Source organism: Schistocerca cancellata, chromosome 3 (assembly GCF_023864275.1).
Source record: "Schistocerca cancellata isolate TAMUIC-IGC-003103 chromosome 3, iqSchCanc2.1, whole genome shotgun sequence".
NCBI classification, from domain to species: domain Eukaryota; kingdom Metazoa; phylum Arthropoda; class Insecta; order Orthoptera; family Acrididae; genus Schistocerca; species Schistocerca cancellata.
Window position 1 is genome coordinate 585099259 of NC_064628.1, and position 14624 is coordinate 585113882.

At 44.9% G+C, this 14624-nt stretch overlaps 1 pseudogene; it reads left to right on the forward strand.

The window, feature by feature from the left end:
* Positions 1 to 12212: 12212 nt before the first annotated feature.
* On the forward strand, positions 12213 to 12330 carry LOC126177495 (5S ribosomal RNA; annotated as a pseudogene).
* Positions 12331 to 14624: the final 2294 nt, after the last annotated feature.

Genomic DNA, 14624 nt, shown 5'->3' on the forward strand with positions numbered 1-14624 from the left:
GATGTATATAAGAAATAAATTAACAAACGACGTAGCTGATCCTTCTTGGTACACAAAATGAGTCAGGACACTGCTGCAGAAACAACGAAACAAACATGCCAAATTTAAGACGCAAAATTCCCAAGATTGGCGATCTTTTACAGAAGGTCAAAATTCAGTGCTTATAATAGTCTCCACAACGAAACTTTGTCTCGAATCTGGCTGAAAACCCAAAGAGATTCTGGTGGTATGTGAAGTATGTTAGCGGCAAGAAACAACCAATGCCTTCTCTGCACGGTAACAATGGAGATACTTTCGAAGACAGTGCTGCCAAAGCAGAGTTACTAAACAGAGCCTTCCGAAATGCCTTCACAAAAGAAGACGAAGTAAATATTCCACAATTCGAATCAAGAACAGCTGCCAACATGAGTAACATAGAAGTAAATATCATCAGAGTAGTGAAGCAACTTAAATCACTTAATAAAAGCACGTCTTCTGGTCCAGACTGTATACCAATTATGTTCCTTTCGGAGTATGCTGATGCATTAGCTCCATACCTAACAATCATAGAAAACCATTCGCTCGACGAAAGATCCGTACCCAAAGACTGGAAAGTTGCACAGGTCACAACAATATTCAAGAACGGTAGTAGGAGCAATCCACTAAATTACAGGCCCATATCATTAACGTCGATATGCAGCAGGACTTTAGAACATATCATGTGTTCGAACATTATGATTTACCTCGAAGAAAACGGTCTCTTGACACACAGTCAACATGGATTTAGAAAACATCGTTCTTGGAAACACAACTAGCTCTTTATCCGCATAAAGTGTTCAGTGCTATTGACAAGGGATTTCAGCTTGATTCCGTATTTCTGGATTTACAGAAGGCTTTTGACACTGTACCACACAAGCGGCTTGTAGTGAAATTGCGTGCTTATGGAATATCGTCCCAGTTATGTGACTGGTTTGTGATTTCCTGTCAGAGAGGTCACAGTTCGTAGTAATTGACGGAAAGCCATCGAGTAAAACAGATGTGATTTCTGGCGTTTCCCAATGTAGTGTTATAGGCCCTATGCTGTTCCTTATCTATATAAACGATTTAGGAGACAATCTGAGAAGTCATCTTAGACTGTTTGATGATGATGCTGTCGTTTATCATCTAGTAAACTCATCAGAAGATCAAAACAAATTGCAAAACGATTTAGAAAAGATATCTGATTGGATCGAAAATAGACAATTGACCTTAAATAATGAAAAATGTGAGGTCAACCACATGAGTGCTAAAGGAAATACGTTAAACTTCGGTTACACGATAAGTCAGTCAAATCTAAAGGCCGTAAATTCAACTAAATACCTAGGAATTACAGTTACGAACAACTTAAACTGGAAGGAACACACAGAAAATGTTGTGGGAAGGCTAACCAAAGACTGCGATTTATTGACAGGACACTTAGAAAATGTAACAGATCTACTAAGGAGACTGGCTACACTATGCTTGTCCGTCCTCTTCTAGAATACTGCTGCGTTGTGTGGGATCCTTACCAGATACGATTGACGCAGTACATCATAAAAGTTCAAAGGAGGGCAGCACATTTTGTATTATCACGAAATATGGGAGAGAGTGTCACTGTAATTATACAGGATTTGGGCTGGACATCATTAAAACAAAGGCGTTTTTCTCCTCCGAATGCGAAAATAGTTTGTTGACATCGACATACGTAGGTAGAAGCGATCACCGTGATAAAATAAGGGAAATCGGAGCTCATACGGAAAGATATAGGTGTTCGTTCTTTCCGCGCGCTATACGAGATTGGAATAATAGACAATTGTGAAGGTGGTTCGATGAACCATCTGCCAGGCACTTAAATATGATTTGCAGAGTATCCACGTACATGTAGGTGCAGATATAGATGCAATATTATTTGCTCTGTTTAGCTGTGTACTTAAATGAAGCCTCGTCCAGACAATAATTTGCTTGGAAAATAACACGGTTGACTTCCTTACGTGTGCTTATCTTACGTGCACTTGTCCTCATGTGGGTGCAGTTGTCCTCGGTGCCGGCCGCGGTGGTCTCGCGGTTCTAGGCGCTCAGTCCGGAACCGCTCGACTGCTACGGTCGCAGGTTCGAATCCTGCCTCGGGCATAGATGTGTTTGATGTCCTTATGTTAGTTAGGTTGAAGTAGTTCTAAGTTCTAGAGGACTGATGACCACAGATGTTAAGTGCCATAGTGCTCAGAGCCATTTGAACTTGTCCTCGGCGGCACGTTAAACTCCAGTGGGTGTACTTCTTGACTTAAGGTGCTCGTTGTGTTCAACATTCTTAACATATAAAAAAAAGCTGAATTATGAGCACCACAGTTACTGATTCAGAAAGCCGTCCATGACCTCTATAGGACGCCCTCTTTGTTTCTGAGCTCTATTGTTTACATGTTGCGCTAAGTGTTTGTAGTACCAAGTAAGATATTTCACAGCGCAACAAAGCCACTGTGGACACATGAATAATAAAGAAGAGCAAGGTCATTTTCCCAGTAAGTGCACTTTCTTATTCTTTTCACAGAGTCGACTTACAATCGCAAGTAGACACGTTGAAAACTAGACGATCCCCTTTCTCTCATCTTCTTTCGTCAACGGGATGGTATTCATTGGACTGGCTGTAATGTAACCATATTCACACACATTCTGAGTAACATACGACATCATCACATGCTCTTATGTGACTGATTATCAGTAACATGAGTGTACGATGACGCGTTTTGTTGTGACAGACCATCTCAGAAGCTTGTGCGATACAGTATTTTTATTTTAAATTAAGATTCACAAATATTCTGTTAAAAAAGCTGTCTTAGTGTTATGACAAACAACCGTGTTATAATAAAACAGTTCTGGGAAATAAACATGTAGTGTTTCTGAAATATCTGGCAATTTACAGAAAATTAGTAATTCTTATATATACAGTATGTAAATATGTATTTGAGGGACGATATACTAGAATAGAGAATGGGGATGGTGTCTAACGTGATGTATTTTGTTTTCTTGCAGGTAAGATGACGAGATGCTGTACGCCTGGTAAGTTGTCGCTGATTTGGATCGCACAATGAGCAACAAAGCACTCGTAATTGTATGTATTGCTCATTGGACTGAATATACGTTTGGGACGCACCATGTAATATAAAGAGCTCTGCTGCTGGCGAACTTACTTTCTGTCCATCGGTGAGGTTGTTTCGTCTTTTGTTATATGCGTCAACACAGCTCTCTCCAGCTCTCGTACATGACAGTATAATGTCAGAATTGTCATTAAATTTCCGAGGTATTGCTCCTAGTGTCTCTCTTCGAGGGATTCCCAATGCTGATTTACTTGAGGAGTAGTGTATTATGGTTCCACTTTAGACCCATGATGCATTATTATAAAGAAAAGAAAGATAGCGTGTCTACTTTTTGAGTAATACAGGAATGTAGTTCTAATGACTTTTGCTTTTGTAGGGTAAATTAACGTAGTGAATTAGAACTGAAATCGTGATTGCAAAAAGTAATTCGTCAGTATGAGGCAGAGGAAATAATATTAAAGGTCTTTAATTGTGTGAAAGTACTGTTAAACAGAGCATCGGGAAGTGTGAGGCTACTTCTGAGGCAGAAATCGGCGAACTTCATTGGTATTGTACATCAGTGGCATAACCGTCGCCGGCCGTTGTGGCCGGCGGTCTTAGGCGCTTCAGTCCAGAACCACGCGGCTACTACGGTCGCAGGTTCGAATCCTGCCTCGTGCATGGATGTGTGTGTTGTCCTTAGGTTAGTTAGGTTCGAGTAGTTCTAAGTGACTGATGACCTTAGATGTTAAGTCCCATATTGCTTAGAACCATTTGAACCATTTTGCATAACCGTCAAAACTGTCTCAGGTGAAATCAACATCAGTCCTTAAACAACTGCCAAATGTGTATGACCAAGTTCACGTGTCAGGTTTTTCAACTCCGTTTATCCATATTGTATAGAATCATAGGTCTGTTTCGTTGACATCAGGCAGCGTGCTTCGTTCGTCCACGAGATCCAGAAGGCCTCAAATAATGACGCCCAACCTGATGACAATTTCTTTGATCTTTGGAAGGCAATCAGTACAGTTACTATAGTCGCGAGTGAACAGAATACGTATTTACGAAATATCTGACCAAGTTTGTGACCGGGTGCAGGACCTCATAGCAGCTGGGAGCCAACAAGTCGTGCTTAACCGGGAGAGGTCATAGAATGTAAACGTAGCTTCATGAGTGTGATAGCTGTTGTTCTTGAAGTATATAAATGGTCTGGTGGACTACGTCAGAATCTCGGTAAGGCTGTTCGTGTATAATGCTGATGCACATTATCTGATCAAAAGTATTCGTGGGCGTTAATTGGGATGTGTCCAACCATTGCCTATACGACGGCTTGAACTATGATGCGGACAGTTTCATTGAGGTATCTGAATGTCTGTGGAGGAATGGTAGACCATCTTCCTCACGAGTCGAACCTAGAGTTGTTGGACGCAGGAATCTGGAGCGAAGGTGACGATCCAGCTCAGGCCAAAAGTGTTCAGTAGGGTTCAGGTCGAGACACTGGACAGGCCAGTACATTGCAGGAATATTATTGTTCACAAACTATTATCTCAAAGATTCTGCTTTATGACAAGGTACACCGTCATGCCGATAGAAACAATTACAGTCTCCGAACTATTCCTCTAATGTACGCAGTATACAATGTTGTAGTATGTTTTTGTATCATTCTGCATTTAGAGTTTTCTTTAACGCTATAAGAGGACCGTACCCTAACCAAGAAAAACATCCTCGTACCATAACACCACCTCCTCCGTAGTTAATCGATAGCACTACATACGACCGCAGGTAAAGTTATCCAGGCATCCGCCAAAACAAAACCTTTCTACCGGGTTACCATAGGGTATAGCGTGGTTCACCACTCCAAACTACTCGTTCCCAGTCATCCACTGTACAGAAGCGTCGCTCTTTCCATCACCTCATCTAGGCGCGCAGTCCGGAATCGCGCGGCTGCTACGGTCGCAGGTTCGAATCCTGCCTTGGGCATGGAAGTTCTAGAGGACTGATGACCACAGATGTTAAGTCCCATAGTGCTCAGAGCCATTTGAACCATCACCTCAGGCTTCACTTAGCACTGAATTTGTGACATATGAGGAGCTGCTCGACCATTATACCGCATTCACTGTGTCAGCTGGGATGCTGGTAGCAGTTTGTAACACGCGAGTGATTCCTTCGGCTGATTTCGTGCGACTTTTTACAAATACCTTCCGTAATTGTAGTCTGCCGGGTCTTGGTTTAGCTGTGGTTGTTCCTTTACGTTTCCGCTTCACAATCGCATCACCAACAATCGACTCGAGCAGCTTCACAGTGGTTGAAATATCCCTGGAGGATTTGTTACACAGGTGTCAGCCAATAACTAGTCCACAGTCTCCCGACCGATCCATTCTGCTGCTACTGTTTCCCTATTGACGATTGACAGTACCATTTCCGCGCCTCGTCTTACACTCGCGCGACCGCCTCTCGTGACATCTGCTGGTCAGTTCCGCATAGGCGATGATCATATAGTGTGCGTAGTTGTCCCGTAAATGGACACCTTTGTTGGCGTTAGGTATTGGTTCCAGTTCCTAAATAACAGTTACATTGCATTTAAGAAGAGTAACGAGAATCCAAAATCCAATCCCGAGGAAAGCAGGTGTTGACAGGTGCGAAAATTACCGTACTATCAGTTTAATAAGCCACGGCTGCTAAATACTAACACGAATTCTTTACACACGAATGGAAAAACTGGTAGAGGCCGAACTCGGGGAAGATCAGTTTGGATTTCGTAGAAATGTTGGAACACGTGAGGCAATACTGACCCTACGACTTATCTTAGAAAATAGATTAAGGAAAGGCAAACCTACGTTTATAGCATTTGTAGACTTAGAGAAAGCTTTTGACAATGTTGACTGGAATACTCTCTTTCAAATTCTGAAGGTGGCAGGGGTCAAATACACGAAGCGAAAGGCTATTTACAATTTGTACAGAAACCAGATGGCAGTTATAAGAGTCGAGGGACATGGAAGAGAAACAGTGGTTGGGAAGGGAGTGAGACAGGGTTGTAGCCTATCCCCGACGTTATTCAATTTGTATATTGAGCAAGCAGTAAAGGAAACAAAAGAAAAATTCGGAGTAGGTATTAAAATCCATGGAGAAGAAATAAAAACTTTGAGGTTCGCCGATGACATTGTATTTCTAAAAAATGGTTCAAATTGCTCTGAGCGCTATGAGACTTAACATCTATGGTCATCAGTCCCCTAGAACTTAGAACTACTGAAACCTAACTAACCTAAGGACATCACACAACACCCAGTCATCACGAGGCAGAGAAAATCCCTGACCCCGCCGGGAATCGAACCCAGGAACCCGGGAGTGGGAAGCAAGCACGCTACCGCACGACCACGAGCTGCGAACCATTGTAATTCTGTCAGACACAGCAAAGGACCTGGAAGAGCAGCTGAACGGAATGGATAGTGTCTTGAAAGGAGGATACACGATGAACATCACAGAAGCAAAACGATGATAATGGAATGTAGTCGAATTAAATCGGATGATGCTGCGGGAATTAGATTAGGAAATGAGAGGCTTAAAGTAGTAAAGGCGTTTTGCTATTTGGGGAGCAAAATAGCTGATGATGGTCGAAGTAGAGAGGATATAAAATGTAGACTGGCAATGGCTAGAAAAGCGTTTCTGAAGAAGAGAAATTTGTTAACATCGAGTATAGATTTAAGTGTCAGGAAGCCGTTTCTGAAAGTATTTGTATGGAGTGTAGCCATGTATGGAAGTGAAATGTGGACGATAAATAGTTGGACAAGAAGAGAATAGAAGCTTTCGGAATGTGGTGCTACAGAAGAATGCTGAAGATTAGATGGGTAGATCACATAACTAATGAAGAGGTATTTAATAGAATTGGAGAGAAGAGGAGTTTGGCACAACTTGACTAGAAGAAGGGATCGGTTGGTAGGGCATATTCCGGGGCGTCAAGGGATCATCAATTTAGTATTACAGGGCAGCGTGGAGGGTAAAAATCGTAGAGGGAGATTGAAGAGATGAATATACTAAACAGATTCATAAGGATGTAGGTTGCAGTAGGTACTGGGAGATGAAGTAGCTTGCACAGGATAGAGTAGCATGGAGAGCTGCATCAAACCAGTCTCTGGACTGATGACCACAACAACAACAACAACAACGAGAAGTATTAACACACATCCCTATCAGGTATGCGGTGGGCCTATAGAACGACCTACTTCAAGACTATATACCGTTCCCAGGCTACGTAGTTACCCTGAAAGAGCCAGCTTTATGCGCTTCGATGGCTTAAAAGTCTGAGATAAAACCCGATGGACAGTTGAAAATGCCATACCGTTGTAATCTCAAACGTTCTTTAAACAAACAGAGTCGCGTCCCTAAATGGGCTTCCAGTTTGCAGCAGAAGAATTTGCTGAAGCCTCACATTCCATCACTTGGTTTGTCGACACCAAACATTTAACATGCTCGCAGCGTTTCTTCGTCGTCTGCAAATACAGTGCAGAAAGAAGTGGCGACCTGAAAGCTGGCTATTTGCTAGCCGTGGGTACCGAAGGCGTCACTTGGGCACGGACGTGGGAACGCCGCCGCGGCCGCGCAGGTACCTCGCCTCGCCTCGCCTCGCTGTTTGTTTTCTTTAGGCGGCGCGCATCTTTTGAAGGCGGCCGCGCCTTTTCGAGTGGCGGGCCCCGCGGGCTCGCGACTATCGCCGTAAGCACGCACCCCGCTACCCTTTCATGCAGATTCGGTTCCCAAGCGAAACCCTGCCTATCGCGGCGCCTTGCGACGGCACATATATCACGTGTGCAAATAGCGGGGCGGTTCGTTTCCGTCACGGGGCGACGCTCTAACGGCAGTCCCGCGATCGCGGGCAGCGCATTAACATGGAGAAGGGGGAGAGGGGAGGGAGGAATATCGATAGCATAGCATCCTTGCATCCCTTCCTGACTTAAGAGTTTCTTATTTGTCTAGATGTTTCTACCATGTTTTCGGAAGTTGATGGGATGGGGAAAATAGCATTTTGTTCCAAATTGAGCATTCATACTCGTATTCAAAAATGCGATGGTGGTGGTGTCTGTGCTGGTCGTGGTGGTGGTGGTGGTGGTAGTGGTGGTGGTACACTGCTCTGCAATACGTAGGGACGACGTGGATAAGCTATCATAAAAATCACTAAAAAAGAAAAAATCCACGCATCACGAAGGAATTATCCGGATGTAATCGGTAGATCTGATATACTCGTACATTTACAGAAAAATAAGTAATAAAAATTTCAGATAAAGTGGAAAGAGCTTCATAAAACTGAGTAAGTTATTGACACTTTGGCGCACCTCTGGCTCTTGTGGCAGCAGTTATTCGTCTTGGTATCGATTGATAGAGTTGTTGGGCGTTCCCCTGGGGGATACCATGCCAAATTCTGTGCAGTTGGCGCTACAAAAAATGGTTCAAATCGGTCTGAGCACTATGGGGCTTAACATCTGAGGTCATCAGTCCCCTAGAACTTAGAACTACTTAAACCTAACTAACCTAAGGACATCACACACATCCATGCCCGAGGCAGAATTCGAACCTGCGACCGTAGCAGCCTCGCGGTTCCAGCGTGAAGCGCCTAGAACCGCTCGACCTCAGCGGCCGGCTGGCGCAACAGTTCATCAAAATCCAGAGCTGCTTTGAGGAGCCCTGCCCATAATGCTCCAAACTTTCTCAATTAAGAGAGATCCGGTGTCCTTGTTGGCCAACGTCGAGTATGGCAAGCACGAAGACAAGCAACAGAAATTCTCGCAGTGTGCGGGTGTGCACTGTTTTGCAGAAATCTAACGCCAGAATAGCTTGCCATGAGGGCAACAAAACGGTTCCTACAATACCGCTGTACTGTAAAGGCCACGCGGATGACAATCAAAGAGATCCTGCTCTGAATATAAATGACGCCCCAGACGATTAAATGGTTCCAATGGCTCTGAACACTATGGGACTTAACTTCTCAGGTCATCAGTCCCCTAGAACTTAGAACTACTTAAACCTAACTAACCTAAAGACATCACACACATCCATGCCCAAGGCAGGATTCGAACCTGCGACAGTAGCGGTCTCGCGGTTCCAGACTGTAGCGCCTAGAACCGCTCGACCACAGCGGCCGGCTGGCGCAACAGTTCATCAAAATCCAGAGCTGCTTTGAGGAGCCCTGCCCATAATGCTCCAAACTTTCCCAATTAAGAGAGATCCGGTGTCCTTGTTGGCCAACGTCGAGTATGGCAAGCACGAAGACAAGCAACAGAAATTCTCGCAGTGTGCGGGTGTGCACTGTTTTGCAGAAATCTAACGCCAGGATAGCTTGCCATGAGGGCAACAAAACGGTTCCTACAATACCGCTGTACTGTAAAGGCCACGCGGATGACAATCAAAGAGATCCTGCTCTGAATATAAATGACGCCCCAGACGATTAAATGGTTCCAATGGCTCTGAACACTATGGGACTTAACTTCTCAGGTCATCAGTCCCCTAGAACTTAGAACTACTTAAACCTAACTAACCTAAAGACATCACACACATCCATGCCCAAGGCAGGATTCGAACCTGCGACAGTAGCGGTCTCGCGGTTCCAGACTGTAGCGCCTAGAACCGCTCGACCACAGCGGCCGGCTGGCGCAACAGTTCATCAAAATCCAGAGCTGCTTTGAGGAGCCCTGCCCATAATGCTCCAAACTTTCTCAATTAAGAGAGATCCGGTGTCCTTGTTGGCCAACGTCGAGTATGGCAAGCACGAAGACAAGCAACAGAAATTCTCGCAGTGTGCGGGTGTGCACTGTTTTGCAGAAATCTAACGCCAGGATAGCTTGCCATGGGGGCAACAAAACGGTTCCTACAATACCGCTGTACTGTAAAGGCCACGCGGATGACAATCAAAGAGATCCTGCTCTGAATATAAATGACGCCCCAGACGATTAAATGGTTCCAATGGCTCTGAACACTATGGGACTTAACTTCTCAGGTCATCAGTCCCCTAGAACTTAGAACTACTTAAACCTAACTAACCTAAAGACATCACACACATCCATGCCCAAGGCAGGATTCGAACCTGCGACAGTAGCGGTCTCGCGGTTCCAGACTGTAGCGCCCATAACCGCTCGGCCACCCTAGCCGGCCCCAGACGATTAATTCTAGTTGTTAGATTGTATGGCAAGTGACAGTCGGATTGGTATCCCATCGCTGTCCGCGCGTCTCCAGATACGTCTTTGGCCTGGAATCTCATTGACTGGAGTCGCTTCGAAATGAGCCACGATGACCAGTGAAAACGAATCTGGAGACGCCCGTTTCGTTGCCCTTCATGCCAAGCCATCCTGGATTTACATTTCACCAATATAATGCCCGCTCGCACACGGCAAAAATTTCTACTGCTTGTCTTCGTGCACTCCAGACCATACCTTGGCCATCAAGGTCGACGGATCTCTTCCCAACTGAGGACGTTTGGAGCATTATGGGCAGAGCCCTCCAATCTCGGGATTTTGAAAAACGAACTTGCTAATTGAGCAGAATTTGGCATGCTATCTCTCGAGAGTACATTCAACACTGTCAATCAGTGCCAAGCCGAGTAACATTGCATAAGGACCAAAAATGTGCGAAAGCCTTGCTTAATTTGCGAAGCTCTTTCTCTTGAGTAAATCGTCCAATTTTCCTGAATTTGGAATCATTTGTTTGTTCGGATAATACCTTGATGGGTGTTTTTTAGTATATTAACAACTAGACAGAATTGAATGAAACTTAGGGAGCATATTTCCAGAGATCCCTTTAGACGTGTAGAAAGTTGTATCTCACATAACGTGAGGTCTGCGTGCCTTTAGATCCAAATAGGGCTGGCTACGCAACACGAGACAGTTTAAGGAACCGAAAACGACAATGCTTGTCAATCAGCGAGCATTTACGGGCACTGTGATCGTGGTTTTTGTTGTAACGTGGCTGGAAGAGAATATTTGGATGAATTCACACAGGGACGAATCGTCGGGACACTGGAAAATAGAGGAATTGTGACGAGTCTAGCCCAAGAATTTGGTGTTGCTCACTGCATTGTTCCACGTGCGCCGGCCGGAGTGACCGAGCGGTTCTAGGCGCTACAGTCTGGAACCGCGCGATCGCTACAGTCGCAGGTTCGAATCCTGCCTCGGGCATGGATGTGTGTAATGTCCTTAGGTTAGTTAGGTCTAAGTAGTTCTAAGTCTAGGGGACTGATGACCTCAGCAGTTAAGTCCCATAGTGCTCAGAACCACTTGAACCATTTGTTCCACGTGCATGGGGAGCGTTCCGAACCACAGGCACTGCTGCCCGAAGGAGAGGAGAGAGCAGGCCGCGGTCTACTACAGAAGCAGATGACGGCTACATTGTGAGGGAGGATAGAAGGGACCTACGTCACATAGCAGGTGCAGCTGCAGCTGCAACTACATTTAACAGGAATACGTGGCGCACAGCCTCTCGCACGAAAACTGCCAGAGCGTGGTCTCTTTGCTCGACGACAAGTACGTTGTGTTCCGTTGACACCTGCACATAGACGGCAACGTTTGATATGGCCCCATGAGCGTAACGGCAAGACGAACGAGTAGTGTGTTCGCGTGCTCTTCTCGGATGAGAGCACATTATGTCTGAGTAGTGATTCCGGACGTTCCCTCATATGGGGAAAGGTGAGAACACGTAAAACACCCATGATTATTGTCGAACAGGCTCGTTTGGTGGTCTAGGTGTTATGGTGTGGGGAGTTCACAGTTTTGCATGGGCGTACTGAGCTCCAAATATTTGAACCGGGCACGCCCATCGTTCATCGTTATCGTGACATTCTACTTCTTCCCCAAGTGCGAACCGAGCGGGGTGGCGCAGTGGTTAGACACTGGACTCGCATTCGGGAGGACGACGGTTCAATCCCGCGTCCGGCCATCCTGATTTAGGTTTTCCGTGATTTCCCTAAATCACTCCAGGCAAATGCCGGGATAGTTCCTCTGAAAGGGCACGGCCGACTTCCTTCCCAATCCTTCCCTAATCCGATGAGACCGATGACCACGCTGTCTGGTCTCCTTCCCCAAACCAACCAACCAACCCCAAGTGCGTCTTTCCAGGGTTGCATTGCATTGAACTCCGAATTTATTCTTATGTGTGACAATGCGCGGCAACGGCCTTGCCGCAGTGGATACACCGGTTCCCGTGAGATCACCGAAGGTAAGTGCTGTCGGGCGTGGTCGGTACTTGGATGGGTGACCATCCAGGCCACCATGCGCTGTTGCCATTTTTCGGGGTGCACTCAGCCTCGTGGTGCCAATTGAGGAGCTACTCGACCGATTACTAGCGGCGTCGGTCAAGAATACCATCATAACGACCGGGAGAGTGGTGTGCTGACCCCATGCCTCTCGTATCCGCATCATCAACTGAGGATGACACGGCGCTCGGATGGTCTCGGTAGACCACTCGTGACCTGAGGACGGAGTGTGACAATGCGCGACCGCATAGAACAGCGCAGGCGAAGGAGTTCTTTGAACATGGGGATATTCGGCGAATGGACGAGCCTGACCATTGCCCCGCCTTGAATCCCATCGAGCGTGTTTGGGATGTATTGGGAAGATGTATTTGCAGCACGTCCACATGCAACGATGACCATTCGTCAGTTGTCAACCGGGCTGGTGGATGAATGGAACGCTTGACGACAACAACTCTTCACCAACCTCGTGACCAGCATGGGGGTATGTGTCAGAGCATGCTTTGCCACCCACTAAGAACCATTTCCCACCTTTTATAACGTCTAGGGGATCATCATGAATCACGATAAATTCAGTGTAACTTTGAATAAAAGTGTCGTTTCTGTTCTTCTCACTGTATGTTTCTTTCAGTTACGTCCTGTTACTGTACTGTAGCAGTTCTGATATGACCAAAGTTTCATCGAACTATGTTACGTAGCAGTGACACGTCATGCGAGAATTACTTCCGTCTTTAAGTTTTATTCATCTGTTATATCATTTACAAGAATACGTCGCTGTTTTACAATTTAACTACAAGAAAAATATCATAATTCATATATATAAATGCATTTATAGGTCTAGACTGATAATTATGGGACAGATAGTCAGTCGTGGCTTTATAGTAGAACCGGCACGGTAGCTCAGTGTGTTCGGTCGAAGGGTTAGCTCCCTCTGTAATAAAAAAATTGAGTTAATCGATCAACAACGAACTTAAACGGATGTCTTACGACGTCCGCTCCGAGCAGATGTAACGAACAAAACGAGTAAAAATTAATCGTATTGGTACAACTAAAAGAAGGGGCCAGTTTACATAACATATCATGACACATCAAGTGATCGGAAACCTGAGTGCTGCCGGCCTTAGTGGCCGAGCGGTTCTAGGCGCTTCAGTCTGGCACCGCGCGACCGCTACGGTCGCAGGTTCGAATCCTGCCTCGGACATGGATGTGTGTGATATCCTTAGGTTAGTTAGGTTTAAGTAGTTCTAGGGGACTGATGACCTCAGATGTTAAGTCCCATAGTGCTCAGAGCCATTTGAACCATTTTCGAACATTTTACTGAAGTAATTTAGGGAAACGACGGAAATTCTAAATCTGTACGGCCGGATAAAGATAGGAAGCTCAAGCCTCCTAAATACAAGGCCAGTCTGTTTGAAACTTCATTCAGTTTATACCTAGTGTACAATATTGTTTTGCAAAAAAGTCATTTGATAATGTAAAAGGCTCTGTTTATTTATTTTTCAGTCTCACTCATTACAGACACTTTGCATCCATTACTACGTAATGTAAGATTACACACACTATCAGCTGATATTAAGGCTATAGCGACGATGTTTAGTTTCCATTTTACGCATCGCAGCTTCCCATTTACTAGCGTGCAAAGCTAAGCATTCCTGTCTAATAAGTGACTAAGAATAAGGCATAGGTTTGGGAATAAGGTTTTTCATAAAAGGGAAAAAATAGAAAAGGGAAGAAAAAGTAGAAGCAACGAGTGGTTAAAAAGTCTGTATTTTTTTTTTTTTTTTTTTTTTTTTTTTTTTTTTTTTTTTGCAATTAATACTGCGACTTGCTCATTTCGTCTTTGTAGATACTTACTACCATGCTCTTCAGGTTTTTATGCACCTTATCCCAATTAACTTTGCAATAAACTTTCTTTAGAGCCATCAAAACTATGATATAAATTCATTGAAAGAACCGTTAGAAAATGTAGTCCACCCACAAAGGAGGTAATTTACGAAACACTCGTTCGACCAACACTCGAATATAACTCGTCATTCGGGAATCGGTACCATATAGGACTGATAGATGAAATACTCGAGGAAGAACAGCGCGTTTCGCCACAGGTTCGTTTAGTAAGACAAAAGTTCCACGGAGATGTTCATCCAAGTTCATTGGCAGGCGTTACAAGAGAGGCGTTGTGCACCGGTGCGTTTTACCGTTAAAATTACGTTAGCGTATCTACTTGAAGAGCCAGTCAATATATTGCTCCCCCCCCCCCCCCCCCCCACGTGTATTCTCGCGAGAAGATCATGAAGGTAACATTAGGTAGATTCGACATCTCAAGAATT